This window comes from Rattus norvegicus, chromosome 2 (genome assembly GCF_021556685.1).
Source record: "Rattus norvegicus strain SHRSP/BbbUtx chromosome 2, alternate assembly SHRSP_T2T, whole genome shotgun sequence".
Classification (NCBI taxonomy): Eukaryota; Metazoa; Chordata; class Mammalia; order Rodentia; family Muridae; genus Rattus; species Rattus norvegicus.
The window spans coordinates 988,341-1,006,206 of record NC_141535.1 but is presented as its reverse complement, the minus strand read 5'-3'; the positions used below and the strand labels follow the sequence as shown (position 1 = coordinate 1,006,206).

Below are 17,866 nucleotides of genomic sequence, written 5' to 3'. Positions count from 1 at the left end.
AGGCGAATGCCAGCAGCAAACCACTGAACTGAGAATGGGACCCCCATTGAAGGAATCAGAGAAAGAACTGGAAGAGCTTGAAGGAGCTCGAGACCCCTTATGAACAACAATGCCAAGCAACCAGAGCTTCCAAGGACTAAGCCACTACCTAAAGACTATACATGGACTGACCCTAGACCCTGACCTTATAGGTAGTAATGAATATTCTAGTAAGATCACCAGTGGATGGGGAAGCCCTTGGTCCTGCTAAGACTGAACCCCCAATGAACTAGACTGTTGGGGGGAGGGCGGCAATGGGGGGAGGGTTGGGAGGGGAACACCCATAAGGAAGGGGAGGGGGGAGGGGGATGTTTGCCCGGAAACCGGGAAAGGGAATAACACTCGAAATGTATATAAGAAATACTCAAGTTAATAAAAAAAAAAGTTTAAAGAAAAAAAAGAAATAGTGATTATTGCTTCGTGTTATTTTCATATTTCAATGTGAGATTATGTTTGTGTGCTTTTCTTCTCTTTGTTTTGTTGCCAAGACGATTAGTTTCTTGCTTTTCCTAGGGTGTAGCTTGCCTCCTTATGTTGGGCTTTACCATTTATTATCCTTTGTAAGGCTGGATTTGGAGAAAGGAATTGTTTAAATTTGGTTTTGTCATGGAATATCTTGGTTTCTCCATCTATGTTAATTGAGAATTTTGCTGGATACAGTAACCTGGGCTGGCATTTGGGTTTTCTTAGGGTCTGTATGACATCTGTCCAGGATCTTCTTGCTTTCATAGTCTCTGGTGAGAAATCTGGTGTGATTTTGATAGGTCTGCCTTTATATGTTACTTGACCTTTTCCCCTTACTCCTTTTAATATTCTTTCTTTATTTTGTGTATTTGGTGTTTTGACTATTATGTGACAGGAGGATTTTCTTTTCTGGTCCAATCTATTTGGAGTTCTGTAGGCTTCTTGTATGTTTATGGGCATCTGTTTCTATAGGTTAGGGAAGTTTTCTTCTATGATGTTGTTGAAGATATTTGCTGATCCTTTGAGCTGGGAGTCTTCACTCTCTTCTATACCTATTATCCTTAGGTTTGATCTTCTCATTGAGTCCTGTACTTCCTGTATGTTTTGGACCAGTAGATATTTCTGTTTTACATTATCTTTGACTGTTCTGTCGATGGTTTCTATGGAATCTTCTGTTCCTGAGATTCTCTCTTCTATCTCTTGTATTCTGTTGGTGATGCTTGTATCTATGGCTCCTTGTCTCTTCCTTTGGTTTTCTATATCCAGGGTTGTTTCTCTTTTTGCTTTCTTTATTGCTTCTATTTCCATTTTTAATTCCTTCACCTGTTTGATGGTCTTTTCCAGGCATTCTTTTGGGGATTTTTGTGATTCTTCTCTATAGGCGTCTACTTGTTTGTTTATGTTTTCCTGTGTTTCTCTAAGGGAGTTCTTTATGCCTTTCTTGAAGTCCTCCAGCATCATGATCAAATGTGATTTTAAATCTAGATCTTGCTTTTCTGGTGTGTTTGTATATTCAGTGTTTGCTTTGGTGGGAGAATTGGGCTCCAATGATGCCATGTAGTCTTGGTTTCTGTTGCTTGATTTCCTGAGCTTGCCTCTCACCATCAGGTTGTCTCTGGAGTTACCTTATTCTGCTATTTCAGACAGTGGCTATACCGTCCTAAAGGCCTGTGTGTCAGGAGTGCTGTAGACCTGTTTTTTTCAGCCAGTTATGGGAACAGAGCGTTCTGCTTTCGGGCCTGTAGTCTCTCCTGTCTACTGGTCTTCAGCTGTTCCTGTGGGCCTGTGGCCTGAGTTCACCAGGTAGGTCGCTTGGAGCAGAAAAGTTGGTCTAACCTGTGGTCCTGTGGATGAAGTTGCTCATGGGTGGTTGCCTTTGAGCTCTCCGTGACAGCAGCAACCATGAGGGCCTGCACTGCCTTTTCCAGGAAGCCCCCTGCACCAGGGTCCCAGATGGCATTTAGGTGTTTTCCTTTGGAGTAAGAAATGTGGGCAGAGTGCACACATGTCTGGCTTCCCAGGCATGTCTGCCCCTCTGAAGGTTTAGCTCTCCCTCCCACGGGATTTGGGTGCAGAGAACTGTTGGCCGGGTCCCTTCAGGTCAGGGTGGTCTCTGGCCTGCAGCGGACCTGCCACTGGAGTGCGAGAGGCATTCCTTTTTAAAAGAAATTTTTTTTAAAGTGTGAATGGCAAAATAATATCGACAAGTTGAAAATAAAAAGGCAGAAATAAAAATCAATAATGTTTCGTAACTGTATGAACACATTATATGGGATATAATGTAAATTATTGAGATTTAACAACCTACATAGCTAACACATCTGGAAAAAATAAGAATAGAAGATTTGACACAAATTTCAAGACTTTATAATTTTGTCTTGCTAAGTAAAGCTTATAATATTAATGATTAATGACTAATGACTTAATCCATATCTAAGGAAGAAGATGAGGCAGATGACCAGCCTGCTCCCACTCATATCGCACAAATTTCCTAGGAATTCTGCCCTAGCCAGTGATACAGGAAGGTTGCTCTAACCAGGGACACAGGATGCTTGCACTATCCAAGTTCAAAGGAGCCCCTCCCCTTCATTGAGAGACAGCACTTCTTGTCTTCCAGGAGGCCTGCTCTAACCCATGTCACAGAGCTTTCCAGCTCCCAAGGAGGCCATCTCTAGTCACAGACACCCAGCCCAGTTAACACCAGAGGTGACCAGGTGGCAAGCAACAGAAGCCAATGTAATTAGGCAAGAATGAAACCCAGCTCTCTCACCACAGCAATCCTTAAATACCCTAACATAGGTGAAAGGCAGTATACTGACATAAAATTCCATTCCATTATATTGATAGAGGCCTTCAAGAAGAATACAAATAATATCCTTAAAGAAATATAGGACACACAGGCATAGAGGTAGAAAATGCCTACCAATGAAACAGTCCTCTGCTGCTGGGGGGATTGAAAACTGGTACAAACTCTCTGGCAATCAATCTGGTGATTCCTGAGAAAACTGGAAATGGTTCTTCCTGAAGAGCCAGCTATACTACTCCTGTATATATACCCAAAAGATGCTACACCATATTTCATGGACATGTACTCCATTATGTTCATGGCCTATGTCTACCTTATTTATAGTAGCCAGAACCTGGAAGCTTACAGATGTCCCTCAACTGAAGAATATGTACAGAAAATGTGACACATTTGCATAATGGAACACTATTCAGCTAATAAAAACAAGGATATCATGAATTTGCAGGCAAATGGATGGAACTAGAAAATATCATCCTGATTAAGGTAACCCAGAACAAAAAAAAATGGGTATATACTCACTGATAAGTGAAAATTAAACAAAAAGTACAGGACATCCAGGATACGACCCATAGACACTAAAAGTTTAACCAAAAAAAAAGGGAGGTGAAAGGGTACAGGATCAGGTTTGGGGAGAGGGGAGAAAGAGAAAATCCCAGAGGACCAGGAGAATAAATGAAAATATTCTGTTTCTGGCATTTGAAGGTTTGGGGTGGGTGCTTCTAGAAAGTTCCAGAGACCTGGGATATGAGAGACTTCTGGGATTAAATGTGAGTGATCTTAGTCAAAATATGCAACAGTGTGGAGAGGGAACTCAAAGAGTCAACCTCCAGTAGATAGAATGGGTCCCAAGTGAAGGGAACTGGTTACCAACCCACAGTCAAAATTTCTGATCCAGAATTGTTCCTATCTAAAAGAATTACAAGGACAAAAATTTAGAAGAGACTGAAGGAAAGGCTGTAAAGTGATCAGCCCAAGTTGGAATCCATCTTGTATTGGGCTTGGGGGGCAGCAAGGCCTGAGACAATTACTGATCTTACAGACAGGAGTCTAGCATGGCTGACCTCTGAAAGGCATTACCAGAAGCTGACTGAGACAGATTCAGACACCCAACCATTGGACAGAAGTCAGGGACTCCTATGGAGGTATTAAGGGAAGGAGTGAAGGAGCTGAAGGGGAGGGCAACCCCATAGGAAGACCAGTAGGTCAACTAACCCAGACCCTTGGGAACACTCAGGGACTGAGCCACCAACCAGGAGCATACACAAGCTGGACAATGGCCTCCAGCACATACATAAGACTGTCTAATCTTGTCTTAGTGAGAGAGGATCCACCTAATTCTGGAGAGACTTGAGGCCCCAGGGAAAGGAGCTATCTGGGAGGTGGGGAGCACACACTTAGAGGCAAGGGAGAGGGAGAATGTGATGAGGAACTGGGGAAGGTGGGACTGGGAGGAGAGGGTAATAAATGGACTGTAAATAAATGAAATATTAAATAAAGATGAATGTGATTTGCTGTTTGATGTGTATGAAAAACAATCCATGTGTTTCTTGTTATCAATTAAGTTTTATTGTTTAATATGTGTAAAATGCTGTTAGGAGGTACAGGATGATATTTCTATACATGTTCAAACTGTGTAATTAAATCACTATCCAATTTTCTTATCTGACGGTGTAAGGAAGTGGAATAAGATGGCTTTCCTGGTAAAGGCATTTACCACTAACCTGATGACCTGAGATTGATCTCTGGACCCGACACTTTAGAGGGAGAGGAATGAATGCTGCAAGTTGTCCTCTGACCTCTACATTCTCATGGTTGCATTTGTGTACCTACCTCCACAAAACACAATAAACACATAAGATGTTTAAGATGGAGATCATACTTCTGTGTTATAAAGCAGAATTCCTAAAACACTGCTTGGTATATGACAATCTCTGATCCTTGGCAATACCTCTCCTTTAGGAATATCTTCTGCTATATCTCCACACAGGAAAGGCAAAAGAATGTGATGAAGATGTGAAAAAATAAATCAAATCTGTCTCTGTGACTCGGCTGCTCTCTAATTCTCAACATGGTATAGAACAGCTCTTCTCATTTCATAATGTTTTTAATTCATGTTGAAATTATGCTAGTAAAATTTGAGATATACAAATACTGAAGAATGATAATGTATTCATTAGTATTCATTGTCAGTATGACAGGATTTAGATTCACTTAGGAAACAAATCCCAGCAATGACTCTAAGGGAGAATTATGACTGTCCTAACTAAGGTGAGAATAATCTGAATGTGGACTGCACCATTCAATGGGCAGCAGTCATGAATAGAATAAAAAGGAGAAAGTTGAGCCGAGCACAGCATCCATTTCTCTGCTTGTAATGCAATGTTAAGATGAGTTTCACACAGTTTGTAGTCATGTCCTCCCTGTTAAATAGATAATGTCTTCAAAGTGAGAGGCAAAATAAACCTTTTATTCATCAAGTTTTATAAGAGGCTATGATTTGGGAAGAATACCCCAGACTCAAATAATATGCAACAGGAGATTGTGTTTATTTTGTAGATAACCTGCCAGCAGGGAGGGGGGTCTACCATTCATCAGAATGGAAGACAAAGGTGTGGAAATTTCAGGGTCAATTTTAAGTCTGTTAGGGTAGGAATGGGTGACTTTTATCTTTCATCCCTATTACTGATTAGCTCTATCTCCAGGAGTATGGCTGCCTTTGTGATTGGTTAAAGCACTGAGGGATTTGGGGACTTTTGCTACTTAATTATACTTGTCTCAGGCTAGCTGGTGGGTCAGCTTTTACAGCTTCTGATTGGTTGCCCATGAGGTTGGCTCAGACTAGGTGGTAAGGCATCTTCCTGATTGGCTGCCAGCAAGTGGTATTTTTTCCTGGAATTGACTGTGTTCAGTCTTTTCCAGTTCTTGGAAACATACATTTAGGGCTATTCTCCCAAACTGTTGGTTTTCAGCCTGTCATGGAGTCAGCCTGAGTCTGGCTCACTCAGTCCTCTCAGCTTCTTTCATCGGATATTTTCTTACATCAATAAAAAAATAACTAATATTGGTAGTAATTAGGTTTACTCATTTCTACATTGAGAATGTCTTAAAGGTTAACATGAAGATGGACAAGAGTTCAACTACTAATACTGGGCTGGAATGAGGGAAGAGAAAAGGTGATAATAAAAAAGATGCAAGAAATGTTGATAAAGACGATTCATTTTATATTCCTGGGTTTTGCCTTTTTATCTGCAGCTTGAGATGTCTCCTACTAGAGAACATATAGACTTCAGCCTAGTATTCCTATAGATCTAATATTTCACTATAGAAGAAACTTGTTTAAAAACTGAGAGATGACTTGGTAAAATGTAAGAACCTGAGTTCTTATCTTTATCACCCATATGAAAAAGCTAAACTTGTGGTTTTGTTTTTCTATTTTATGAGAGACAGGGTTGAGAAGACACACCAACGGGATTTCTGAATCTTGCTGGTTAGCCAGTATAGCAGATTTAGTTAAGCTCCAGAATCTCCCCCGAGAGACAAATTCAAAACAATAAGGTAGACAGCTGGAAAGATTACCCAGGTAAAAGGTCAGTTGTTAGACAGACAGATGACAGAAGAGAACCAACTCATGCTAGTTGTTCCCAGACTTTCACATGTGCTTTGTAGAATTTGCACGCACGAGAACAAACACACACACACACACACACACACACACACTTACTCACAAAAGTCTACACAGACAATATATGAACAGAATTTCAAAAATTAATAGAACCTACAAAGTATTGAAAAACATAAGCTGGAGAAATAATTGAAGAAGAAAACTGACATGAACCTTTGTCCTCTGCAAGTACACATTTGGTAGATTGAACCTGCATACAGAAGTGTGTATGCCTGTACACAATATACATACACACAAACACTCTCAAATAAACACACCACAATCCATTCTTGACTATATTAGTGTCACTATGCATCTATTATCCCATTGGCTCTCCTCCTGCTTACTCTTCTGTGTCATAGCTGGCAAGGACTAAACCTACCTGCCTCCTCTGTATTTCTTTCCTTACCAATCCTTTTTACTCTCATTTTCCATTTGTCTTCTCTTTTCTCCTTTTGTTCTGTCATTTGCAGAAACGTACTGAATGTTTTCTTATAGAAACTTAAAGGAAAACTCTTATTGCTCTATTGAGCTTTCTGCCACATTTCAAGTTCTAGCAATGAGATTCTCTTAGGATTTGTAAACTTTCTATTGACATATTCATATTTGAAGCATACATTATTACTTATTTATTCATGTGTCACTTCTTTGCTGGATGATTTGAAGTAGGATGAAATAAAAGTCATATATAATAAAGCTAATGCAACTGGAATGTATTTTAAAATTTCAGAATCAGATATATCTAATGACAAATAAAGAATGTCTAGGAATCCACATATAGTTACCAGTGCTCCCTGGCACTCACATGTTGTTACATTCAAGTTTCTCATCATAGAAAATACAGCAGTCAACCAAGCAAAAATGATTGCATTCTAGTCTGGAAGTGTATTGAATATAAGTTTGTTGTATAAAAACACTGATAGGGAGTATTGCAGATGATAATAACACAATGATAACCTATTTTTGACTTAATGTGTAATTGGTTTCCAGTTATTGAAATTTTAGTGCTTAAAGTTTTTCAAAAATATATTCTGCTGAAGATATGTCTGTCAATATCAAGATATATTACCCATATCTTATAGTGGATTTTCAGATCTTGAGGCTGAAAAACACATGCATTTGATATGAATCTTGAAACATAGTCCCCATAAAAAGCTTAGTCAGAGAAAGGTGGTACATGACTTTAATCCCAGGAGAGAGAGGAAATCAGATCTCTGATCAAGGTCAGCCTGAGACAGATCAAGTTTCAAGTAAAGAACACCATAGATCCAGATGTTGTGGTACACACTTTAATCTGGGAAATATTTTCTGCTGGAGGCATACATAAGGTCAGTGAAAGAAGGAAAGTTTCCTTTTTCTATGCAACTGCTTGCAGTTACGTGCTAGCATTCTCTCCAAACTTCTTGCCCAGCAGAATTTAGGGTTGCAGAGACAACATTTAGTGGGCTACTAGAAGTGGTAGTGAATGCGCTTTTCCACCTCTTGATTCCTGGACCCATAGATCCAGTTGTGGGAGAAACTGCACCATATCTAGGATGCTGATTCAAAGCATACACTCCCTTGTGAAGAAACTTGCCCCAGATTTCCATGCTGTTTCCATCTAATTGGAGTACAAAGAAGCTGTGTTCCAGAGATGTTCAAGGTTGTATCTCCTGCTGCAGCTGGACTTGTAATGTGTAAGAATCACCAAGGTAGTATTGGCTTTAAAGGTATGAAGGGGTCATAAGATCACATGAGGCTTGGCACTGTGAGAGTGAGGGATGGCCACTGTTGAAGGAATAGCCTTAGTAACAGTTGAGGTCTCAGGAATGAAGGGACCATGAAAAGAAGTTGAGGCTTAGCATCATGAAGAGAGTCTATGAGAGACTACTGGTGAAACCTGATTGTAGGTGAAGACCCCAGCATATTGGAGATTCCAGAACCATGGGATGATCACCAAGAAAAGCATCAGGGAATTAGAGTCAATAAGAGCTTAGACTGCTATAGAGGACAGAGCTAGAGAAGTGGCAAAACCCTTTGGAGGAGCCCAGAAAATCATGTGTGGATCCTAGACATTCAAACAAGATGCTATAAAGGTTAAGTTGTCTTGGATGCCACAAGATGTTAGAGATACCAGAGTTGTAGGCAAACTGCTGAAGAAAGTTTGCAACAGGGAATGGAAGAACAGAGAATGAAGAAGTTTCTTGCTGTTAAATGCAGGATCTGGCAATGGAAGTGAACAAGGATGGAAAGACTCAGAAATCTGATGATTGCTTTGGCTTTGACACCAGACATGGAGATGCAGATTTTGGAGTTTGCCCAGGTTAATTTTCATCTTGTTTAATCCAGTGTTTTCTTACCATGACATTTTGGAATGATAATGTATATCCTGCATGATATTGGGGGTATGTTGTCTTCTTTATGTTTTTGATTTTTAAGGGATTACAGTTTAGAGATTACCTAATCTCAGAAGAAACATTGAACTTTGAACTCCTAACATTGGAGAAACTCTTATAGACTATGGGAACTGTAAAGTTGGAATAATGTATTTTGCATTGTGCTGTGCCTAGTTATGACCTCTCTAGAGTCATGTATTTGAACTGTCCTATTGTAACCAGGGAGTAGAATGTGGTTTGAATATATTTGGCAAATTGGAAGTGGTACTATCATGAGATGTGGCCTTGTTTGAGGAAATGTGTCACTGTGGGCATGGGCTTTGAGACACTCTCTCTAGCCAGGTAGGAACCAGTCATCTCCTGCTTGCCTTTGAAATAAGATATCACAATTTCAACTCCTCCAGGACCATGATTTCTGCTTTGATGATAATGGATTGAACCCCTGAACCTGTAAAGCAAGCCCCAACTAAATGCTGTCCTTTAAAATACTCACCTAGGTCATAGTGTCTCTTCACAGTAATGAAAATCCTAACTAAGACAATGGTGTAGTAAGTGCTGCTTTCACAAAGATTAGTTCTCAAAATGGAGGAACATGTCCCATTGGAGGCCTTCAGAGGTTTGTAGTTGAAGACATTGGAACTACTCATGCGTTTGTTGAGCAGAAACAGATAGGAAAAAAAAAAAACATGACACATACTGCTATCCCTGGAATTTCAAAACTCTCTCACACATGTGACTTCATATGATTTAAGCTAAGATGGATATTGGCATTTCACTAACTTCAGTACCAAGTATAGGGTCTGAAACAGACCTGAAGAAGACCCTTTTAATATCTTGTTTTACAGGGAACATGTACAAAATATTAAAAAGTACCCAAGAGTCAAGTATGGAGAAAGTCTGGTAACAAGAGATCCAGGAGACATGGGCTAAATGTTTCTTTAACTCTTTATCTCTTCATAAAAACAGTTCACTATGAGCTGTTGGCTCTTGGAGAAGACTGGTGAGGAGAGTCAGCAAAACTGACTCTATTGGATGCTTTACCATAGAACATGGGGCCTTCAGTTCAATAAATGATTCATGCCATTGATGTAGTTCTCTGTGTTTTCCTTTACACAAAAGATATATTAATAAAATACATGATTTAGGCATGGAATAGTAGTTCAGGATGGAAAAGTTCTTGCTGTGTCAGCAAAAGGATCTGATTTAATCCCTAGCAACAATATAAAAAGCCAAGCATGAGAGTTGGGGCACAGACAAAAGAGGATCACTGGCCTTGCTAACTCCCAGCTTAGCTCCAAGTTCAATGAGTGACATTGCCTCAAGGAAATAAGGTGGCAAGTAACACAGCTGGATGCATGATGTCAACATCTGTGTACCATGTAAACCTGGGTCCAAAGGCATAGTATATGCAGATTCTGAAAAAAGGCAAAATTGGAAATTTGTTATTTCTACAAAACTATCACTTGAGGCACTCTGCGGAAAAAAATTCATCATGGAAAATAGTTGTTAATGAATAAAATGAGTCTCTGGGCTCATATTTCCAATTATAGCAGTAGAATGGTTGAGGGGACAAAGCTCCAGAAAGAGACATTTGGGAGCACTCCCCAATCAAATAGGAGCCTGAGAAACAAGGCTACAGATCTGCTCCAGACAGCCATTTATGCCTATTAACTCAGACTATTAATATTAATATATTCTGGAAGAGAAAGCCAGGGACCCACTCTTTTATCTTGCTGTGCAGAAACTGAATATTGCATGACCTTGAATAAATGGAGTGTTATTGATGCCATTTTTGTCTCAAAAGAAGGAAAACCAGGGAGCCATCCCTAATCTCTCTTTTTTGTTTGGTTTGAGTTTTAGTCTTAAAGAAACCTAAGCAAAAACTCAAAGTACCAGGCTATAAAGACAAGTGTAATTTTAGATAGTGTGGCCTGTGAAGAGCTCATATTTTCTCTATCTGTTAGCAAGACTAGACTCTCTGAACTCGACAAAGAAGGAGCATATTCCCTTTCACTACCAATTGAAGATGATTTAAGAATGAGAAGACCCCACCCGAAAGTTTGTGCTCTCTAAGGAAAATTAGGCACATAATGAGAAAAGACTGCCAGGATTCATTAGTGGTGCAGTTCCACATTTTATTAAGTGCTGTGAGCCTGGTTTATTTCATGAAAAGGTCTGAGTGCATGAAGGACAAGATATTAAAGACAATAAAGAAAAGCAGTTTCACTACATAAAGGTGCTGTGTGTCTAAAGCATACAAACTCCGCAGCAATCACAATCATGAGGTTAGAAAATGGCTAACACCATCTTTAGTATTTGTTGTTTTATATTTTGTTTTAATGATTTTTTTCTTCATTTGGAGATGTTTTAAAGCATCTTATTATTAATAAGCTTATTCTTTGACAATTATTTACATAAACATAATGCTCTTTGATTACTCTCTCTCTTCCTGTGAGACTAAAACAGGAACAATATACATTACAAGTTAATGAGAAAACAAAACAATAAAAATATACCTTGCAGGTTGAGGGGTTTTTTTGTAGTGAAGATTAAGTTCCAGTTTTTACAATGTTAAATCTGTGAAATACTTACAGAATAAGTTTGTTTGTCCTGTATTAAGTCTTTGCAAGTTAAGATTTCTATTTGTAATTAAGAATACATTTATTTCTATTCTGACGTAAAATGCAAAATCTGTTTTGAGGTATTTACTCATTTACTTATTTATTTATTTGTATTTTTTTTCAAGACTGGGTATAACTAGCTCCGGCTGCCCTGGAAATAGCCCTGTATTTTTAATTGATAATCTTATAGCATAGAGTATTGCTGTTCTCTTCAGAATGTTGTCTCATATGCCAAAGTGTTTAAGGCTATTTTCTAATTTCTCCTCTATCAAGTTCAGTGTTTCTGGTTTTATGGTAAGGTCATTGATCTACTTGTACTTGAGATTTGAGCATGATAATAAATAGGGCATCATTTGCATTCTTCCACCTGGAGACACCCACTTTGACAAAATCTATTTTTTGAAGTTTTTCTTTACAGATGATAATTTCTGGCTTCCCTGTCCTTAGGTGTGAATTTATCTCTGGGCCTACAATTCAATTCTGTTTGTTGTTGTATCTGTTTTTATGCAAATACCTTGTGGGTTTTATTACTGTAGCTTTAAAGTATGACTTGAAAATCAGTGAAAGTAATACCTCCAACATTTTTTGTTGTTCTTTTTGTTGTTCTTTTTTGTTTTGTTTTTCATATTCAGTATTGTTCTAGATATCCTGGGTTCTTGGATTTTGGTTTTCTCTATGAAGTTGAGAATTGCCATTTCCTGGTCTGTAAAGAATTGTGTTGGAATTCTGATGGGGATTGCATTCAGTCGGTAGACTTTTTTGATAAAAACGACCATTTTTACTGTTAATCCTACCAATCCCTGAGGATCGAGATCTTTTCATTTTCTGGTATCTTCTTCAATTTTTCCTTCAAATATTATAAGCTTATAAGCATAGAAATCTTTCATTGACTTGGATAGACATTATCTATATCTTGAGGCTCATGTGAAGAGTGATTGTTTCCTCATTTTCTTCCTCAGTCTGTTTATCATTTCTATATAGAAAGGCTACTGAGTACTTACTGTTAATCTTGTATGCAACTACTGTGCTAAAAGTGTTTATCAACTCTGGGAGATACCTAGAATAATTTTTAATGTCACTAATGTACTCTTATTTCATCCAAAGTTAATGATACTTTCAATTCTTCCTTTCCAATTTGTGTCCCCTTGATCTCATTTGGCTGTCTTATTGCTATAGATAAAACTTCAAGTGCTATGTTGAATAGTATGAACAGAGTAGAATGTCTTGTTCCTTATTTTAGTGGAATTAGTTTCCATTTCTATCCATTCAATTTGGTGTTAGCTATCGACTTGAAGTAAATCGAGATATGTTCCTTTTCCACGAATCTTGTGAATAGTTTTACCATGAATGGGTGGTGGAATTTATTAAAGACTTTTCACATATCACTATCTGCAGATGATATGATAGCATATTTAAGTGATCCCTAAAGCTCCACCAGGGAACTACTAAACCTGATAAACACCTTCAGCAAAGTGGCTGGGTATAAAATTAACTCAAATAAATCAGTAGCCTTCCTCTACACAAAAGAGAAACAAGTCTAGAAAGAAATTAGGGAAACGACACCCTTCATAATAGTCCCAAATAGTATAAAGTACCTCAGTGTGACTTTAACCAAGCAAGTGAAAGATCTGTATGATAAGAACTTCAAGCCTCTGAAGAAAGAATTTGAAGAAGATCTCAGGAGATGGAAAGATCTCCCATGTTCAAGGATTGGCAGTATTAATGTATTAAAAATGGCCATTTTACCAAAAGCGATCTACAGATTCAATACAATCCCCATCAAAATACCAATCCAATTCTTCAGAGGGTTAGACAGAACAATTTGCAAATTCATCTGGAATAACAAAAAACCCAAGATAGCTAAAACTATCCTCAACAATAAAAGGACTTCTGAGGGAATCACTCTCCCTGAAGTCAAGCAGTATTGCAGAGCAATAGTGATAAAAACTGCATGATATCAGTACAGAGACAGATGGATAGACCAGTGGAATACAATCGACGACCTAGAAATGAATTCACATACCTATGGTTGATTTTTGACAAAGGAGCCTAAGCCATCCAATGGAAAAAAGAGCATTTTCAGCAAATGGTGCTGGTTCAACTGGAGGTCAACATGTAGAAGAATGCAGATCGATCCATGCTTATCACCCTGTACAAAGCTTAAGTCCAAGTGGATCAAGGACCTCCACATCAAACCAGACACACTCAAACTAATGCATCATTAAGAAAATATTTGCAAATATTAGAAACAAAGAAGATATGATTAAATAACTGAGTAGCAGTGAACTTCAGGTGCTCAAGATACAGACATATAAGAATAAAAGAGAGGAATCATATATAGCAACTCTGAATTTGGGAGAACACTAAGTATACCAGTTAACTTTTCCAATTTTTGTGTCAAAACATATAACAGAAGCAACTAAAGAAAGTATTGTTTATTTTGATTCACATTTTGATGATCCAGTGCATCTCTTCAGGGATATCTGTCACAGTTGCCCACACATGATGCTGCTATGTTACTCTGCATCCACGGTCAGGAAGCAGAGAGATGAATGCTGGTCCTTAGCCCACTTTCTCATTTTCACTTACATGAGATGTCAGTCCAGGAATTGTCTTTTCAAAATTCAGGTTGGGTATTCCTTGCTCACCCAACCATCCTCACAAACCAAGGTGTGCAACCACCATGATCTGTACCTCATTAAGTTTTCACTGGAGATTAAGCATCACAGAAAGAAAGATTTAATCAAACCACTGCAGTACCCAATGAGGGCATGAGAAACTGTAAAGTCATATACTCTAACATTTATCCTATTAAGGCAAAAAATTAAGACATGTTAAAAATATACTAAAATTTTATTTTTGTTCTTTTATTCTACATCTCATCAACTTCTTTCTCTTCCCTACATAGCACTTTCTCCTTGTCCCTTTCCTAGATACCTTATGATAAATGTGATAAAAGTATCCTGAACAAAGCTTAGGGGAGAAAAAGTTCATTTTGTCCATTATTTCAGAAAGATATGATATATCAAACTGGGAACTGCCTCGCAGCAGACATAGAAGAGAATTCAGCAAGAGTAAGAAGTAGTTGGTCACAATGTATCTATATTCAGGAATCCAAGAACAAAAAATGAAAATTAAGCCTGATTACAAAGCCTCGAGGCCCTTTCCTAGTGACCCACTTCCAACAATGCTCCACCTCCTAGAAATTCCACAAGCATCCGTATAGCATCAGTAGTTGTGGTCCATATGTTCAAATAGGTAAGTCTATGAGGGAGTTACCATTTAAACCACACAACCTGTTTGCTCCTTTTCCACTCTAGAGCTGATAGGGCCTTTATGAGTTCAACCCTGCCAATTGTCAATGCTGTCTCTCACTGGTTCATCCACTCATCCTGTCAAGTCACACTCCTTTTCACTTCCCAATGAACTTTTGAATCTCTGATAATTATTTCAAAGCAAACAAAAGGCCACACAAAATGAACCATTTCTTTTTGTCTTTTTAATTTCCTAAATGACTTGTTTCATACTATTAACACACTTTAGACATATCCTCCCTTCTGTAGATATCTGTATGTCCCAGCTCAAGTAAGTGTTCCTTCCTACTGTCCATAGTCAAATGCTCTGTTCTATTTTGCAACACATGTGTTGGATTAAGTGGATATACGTGTAATAATTATGAAGAATCTTGCTACTGTGCTCTTAAAATATTGCTTGACTTTTATCATTGTGTCCAGTTCAGTTCCCTCTGTATACTCTTGTATCTTCGGTTCTCCAAAGTACAAAAGTGGAACATCCTCTCTCAAGTTGGCAGACATTTTCTTATCATCTCCATTACACTTTTTCTGTAGCTTTATCCATCAACTTGACATTAGCATGTAGGTTATTTGCTATGTACTTACAATCATGAAGATACTTTACAGACTGGATTTCAGAAACGACTTACTTTACTGGTTTGCCCATACTTGTGTCATCAATACTCACGGAAGTCAAGGCAGTCTTTCAGTTAACACAGAAATGAGAATGGAATATACATAGTTTACTCAACTGATACTGAAGTATAATAAAGAACAAGATGTGTCCAAGCAAGGCCTTACATGGCCATCACTGGAAACCAAATTCACAAGTGTGAACAGAAAGTGGGCTGAGTATGTCAAGTAGTAGCACCAATATCACATCAAACTTCTTACAAAAAACTGGAGGGTGATCTACAATAGGGAAACACTTCTTTGTCCCTAATGATCACATATAAATCATAATCATGTAAACCAATAGATACAATATAGCTAAGATAGGAGATGCATTTGAAAGATGGTAGGAGAGAAATCAACATGATTTAGTGTCATGAAAAATATTGGGAATTCTACTATAGCATGTCTCATTGATCACATGGGATGATAAGTCAATAGTACAGACAAGACCATCAGTCATCAGTCTTAGAATAGTGAATGTCATAAGTTATAATCCTTTAAGAAATTGAAATTAACCACAAGAGATCAAAGCTGCTTTCTGACCATGGTGCTTTCTAGCACCATGTATAGAAGTGGGGATAGGAACATGGACTATAAATGAGAGTCTTAGCTCTGACAGTTGAAAATGGAAAAAAACGACTGCCCTAGAATATTTTTAAAGATTTTTATTATTACGTATTGAGTCAAACAATAATAGATTTCATCATCTTACATTTCATACATGCTAATAATTTGATCCCATCCATTCCCCTTCCTCTCCGTTCTTCCTGTCACACTCTTTCTCTCTCTCCACCTTTCCTTTTATTCCGCCTCTACTTTTCTGTCATTTTCTGGGGGGGGTTAATTATTTTAATTAGGGTTTCTCACAGGAACATGTGCAAATTAACTGTAGCAAACCATTGAGGAAAATCTCACCCTCCTCTAGCCACTGTAATAGCCTATAGACTACTCTCAGAGAGAGCGAGAAAACAGAATTATTATTTAAAAATCATCAGATCAGACATGGGTGAAATGATCATTTTGGGCAATCCACTACGAAGACTAAAAACATAGGAAGAAACTTCAACTTCTGATATGTAATGGGACACGGCATACAATGGATGCTCTGTAGTTGCCAGTCCAGTAACTTCGGAGATCATGACAAACTCTTTTGGTTATCCCATGGACATAGAATGCTGACAACTGACCTAGTGATGTTACTTTTAATCCATGTTTGTTGTTGTTGTTGTTGTTGTTGTTGTTGTGGCATCGTCATCCTCTTCCTCCTCTTCCTCCTCTTCCTCCACCTCCTCCTCCTCCTCCTCTTCACCTTCCTCCTCCTCCTCCTCTCGTTTGGATATTTCTGAGATGTAAGACTGAAAAGAGGATGATTTAGTCTTTAAACAATCTCATTCACTCATAAAGGGCGATGGAAGATATTCAGAACAAAAAGAGAAGAGTCGTACAAAAATGCCAAGCAACCAGAGCTTCCAGGGACTAAGCCACTACCTAAAGACTATACATGGACTGACCCTGGACTCTGACCCCATAGGTAGCAATGAATATCCTAGTAAGAGCACCAGTGGAAGGGGAAGCCCTGGGTCCTGCTAAGACTGAACCCCCAGTGAACTAGTCTATGGGGGGAGGGCGGCAATGGGGGGAGGGTTGGGAGGGGAACACCCATAAGGAAGGGGAGGGGGGAGGGGGATGTTTGCCCGGAAACCGGGAAAGGGAATAACACTTGAAATGTATATAAGAAATACTCAAGTTAATAAAAAAAAAAAAAAAAAGAGAAGAGTCTCATGAGCCTAGGCCTCTTCCGTGGGGTTGATAGGCAGCTAACAATTCCTAGATGTAGAAAAACTCATGAGGCCCATCATTGTCTGTGGGTTATGGGTTTGGGAATTTCAGTGATATCTCCCCTGGAATGATCATTGTTTCTTTTTCTGAAATGAAATCCCCCAAAGTTCAGAATCTCCAGCAACTTGAAAATGAGAGAAAATCTTCCATAGGTATCTGTTATTCCACGGGAATGTTTGCAGCGATAAGAATGGATCGATTTGCATTCATCTACATGCTGACCTCCAGTTGAAGCAGAAAGATTCATTGAAAATGCTATCTTTTTTCCACTGGATGGAAAATACCCTTTGTCAAATATCAAGTGACAATAGGTGTGTGGGTTCATTTCTGGTTCTTCAATTCTATTCTATTGATCTACCTGCCTGTCTCTGTACCAATACTATACTTTTTTTTTATTAATATTGCTCTATAATACAGCTTTAGATTAGGGATGCTCATTCCTCCAGAAGGTCTTTTATTATTGAGGATAGTTTTCGCTATCCTGGGTTTTTTCTTATTCCAAATGATTTGCAAATTGCTCTCTCAAATTCCATAAAGAATTGAGTTGGAATTTTGATGTGTATTTCATTGCCTCTGTAGATAGATTTTGGCAA

General features: G+C 38.5%; 1 protein-coding gene and 1 pseudogene across 2 annotated transcripts in view; both read right to left on the bottom strand.

Annotated features, from left to right (window-relative positions):
* Positions 1 to 17,866, bottom strand: part of LOC148006609 (uncharacterized) — a 2,902,548-nt pseudogene that overhangs the window by 1,945,617 nt on the left and 939,065 nt on the right.
* LOC134485553 (uncharacterized) overlaps positions 14,947 to 17,866 on the bottom strand; it is an 84,699-nt gene continuing 81,779 nt past the window's right edge. For both annotated transcript variants that reach the window (XR_015673077.1, XR_015673108.1), the window contains one exon: positions 14,947 to 16,789. The gene's annotated coding sequence lies outside the window, so the exon portion shown is untranslated. The remainder of the gene's footprint in view (positions 16,790 to 17,866) is intronic.